The sequence below is a fragment of the Lepisosteus platostomus genome, chromosome 7, assembly GCF_059453375.1.
Source record: "Lepisosteus platostomus isolate fLepPlt1 chromosome 7, fLepPlt1.hap1, whole genome shotgun sequence".
Lineage (NCBI taxonomy): Eukaryota > Metazoa > Chordata > Actinopteri > Semionotiformes > Lepisosteidae > Lepisosteus > Lepisosteus platostomus.
The window spans coordinates 35,565,727-35,568,621 of record NC_142617.1 but is presented as its reverse complement, the minus strand read 5'-3'; positions in this window follow the sequence as shown (position 1 = coordinate 35,568,621).

Below are 2,895 nucleotides of genomic sequence, written 5' to 3'. Positions count from 1 at the left end.
TTGGGGATTTAGACAACATCCCCATTTAGGGCAATGCAGTATATAGAGCCATATATGCAAGAAACAAAAATGTGCAGAGTAGTGTGCTCTCACGAGACACCAGTAATGTAGGGGTTTGGGCATTTACTGGGACAATTATTAATTGTGCCAGTAAATCACAAAATGATTCTTTTGATGGTCTTAGAATCCAACCTTGCGATATAACTCCGCACACACACGGGTACTAATACACAAGAATATTATTACATAAAATGTGCATATAAAACCCTTATCGAGAGGGTTATCAGAATACAAAAGATATATATTCATTCAGTCACAAAGAGTTACACATATCAAGAGGACATACGTTCGGTATATCATTCATTTAGACCGTTTCGTAAATTAACTTGTTACAACTTCTACATTGATACTCAAAACAAGTACATAACTCTTAGGAATTAAATTGATATCAACTGGTAGGGATAACATTTGAATTCTCGAGCTGTAATGCAGTGAAGTTGAAGGATTCAGATCTCCTGCAGGCACAAAGAAACAGTTGCAGGCTTGTTGCTGTCCAATCCGCGCTCTCTGGCTCGGTGGCAGGCTGTGCTGTTGCGGCTTGGTGGATACTCCTGTGGCACTGCTCTCTGAAGACCGGCTAGTTAGTGTTGGCTGAACTAGCAAAGTTTGTGCACAGGAGAAAAGATGACTGTGGGTCCCAGCAGGTCAGGAAGAAGACCGGTTCATTCCTGATGATGTGCTAGTTCTGAACACTGATTCAGCTGTCCACAGTTCCAACCTGTTCACGAGGCTTGCTGCTGATGCCAACTTCGGGTGGCAACCGCTGGTTACGCGCTGGCAACCTCCGCTTTAGACTCTTAGAACAATGGAAAGTTCTGGCACTCGGACACACTGGCCATTACGTGGTTGTCCGGGCTGAGTCGGAGGATGTTCTGCGAGAATGTCCTGCCCTTGGGAACCTTTCTGCTCCTTGGCACTGTCCTGCCCTGGAATTGTTCTTCAGGCCCTCTGTGTTGCCTGTTTTTACCTGGAGGAACTTCAGGTTGTTCATTGGCTGAAAGTTTCATGGGCATCAGAGACCCACGTGGGTTACTCAGCCCTACCAGTTCCTGATTGGTTGATCAAGGTGAGATATATCACTTACTCCTGACACTTAGGAATGCAGTCCAGATGTCCATCTGGCACTCCCTAGACAGATAGGCGCCAATGGATGACCATTGATCATGATAGCCAGGCTTAGCTAAGTGCATCCCCATTTGGGAGCTGTCCCTCATCAAAAGAAACCTTAAAACAGCCTGCATGAATAGCTTCTCTGTGGCTGCACCACAGAGATGAAGAGAGAGATGGGGCCTCACTGGCAAGGGAGCAGAAAACTTAATTTCTGTATTTTAATAAGCCTCGCCGCTACAATAAAGAACATTAAAATATCATTTTTCCTAAATTTCTCTTCTGTCCTAAAACACAGCTATTCCATGAAACATCCTCTATGTTTTCTAATAATACTAACCCTTACCCTAGCTAAGGGGCTGGGTAGTTTGGGTTCAGATTTTCTTCAAGGCAACCTAACACTCATTTAAGCAGAAAATATAACTCAGGGAATCAAAATATTAGTATGAAAAGACTAAGCAGCCTTGTCACACCAAGCAAAATGTATAAACTGTGGGACAGTTTCATTTTTTGACAAGAATTCTGTTATTGGAAATTTTGTGTGGAATGGTGCTCTCCATGAGCATGGTGTAGCGGCAAGGCTTATTAAAATACAGGAATTAAGTTTTCTGCTCCTTTGCCAGTCCCTCTTTCTTTCATCTCAGTGGTGCTGGATACAGAGAGGCCATTCCATTTGGTTCACAATTAAGGTGTTTTTCTAGCTGATAGAGTGTCCTGATAAGGAACAGCTCCCAAATGAGGAGATTCTCCAGCAAATTTAATGAATGTTCAGCTTTGGTACCTTAAAGCCTGAGATTCCAAGGGAAAGTGTTATTCCAAGTTGGTTTACAACCCTAAGGTCAGAGTGCATGGTTACTCATCATCAGCCAATCAGGAACTGGTAGGGCAGGTTAACCTCACGTGGGTCTCTGACTCCCATGAAACTTTCAACCAATGAACAACCGGCAAGTCCCTCCAGGTAAAATAGGCAATGTAGAACAGTTCCCAGGAGCAGGACATTCTCGCAGCACGCCTGCTGGACATTCAGCCTCAGGGCTCCTCCTGAACCTCCTCAGACACAGCCCGGACCACCACGTAACAGCCAGTGTGTCCGAGTGCAGGACTTTCCTTTGTTCTAAGAGTTGAGAACGGAGGTTGCCAGCGCATAACCAGAGGATCCACCCGAGGTTAGCATCAGCAGCAAGCCTCGTGAACAGGTCGGAACTGTGGACAGCTGAATCAGTATTCAGAACTAGCGCTTCATCAGGAACGAACCGGTCTTCTTCCTGACCTGCTGGGACTCAAAGTCATCTTTTCTCCTGTCCACAAACTTTGCTAGTTTCAGCCAACACTAACTAGCCAGTCTTCAGAGAGCATCAGCAGCGCATAGCAGGAATCTCTCCCACCACGTTGCAAGCCGCACCGAGCACTGCCTGGCACAGAGCCTGACAGCGCCGATTGGGCACAGCAACCAGCCTGCCACTGCTTCTTGGTGCCTGCAGGAGATCTGAATCCCCAGAGATTGGATGAGTATTCAACATTCTGCATTACCGCTCGAGAATTCAATTGTTACCTCAACCTGAATTGGTATCAATGAAATTCCTATGAGTGATGTACTTGCTTTTGAGTATCTAGGGTAGAAGTTGTAACCAAGTTCATTTACGAAACGGTCTAAATGAATGATATACTGAATGCATGTCCCTCTTGGTATTTGTAACTCTTTGTGATTTAATATATACCTGCTGTATT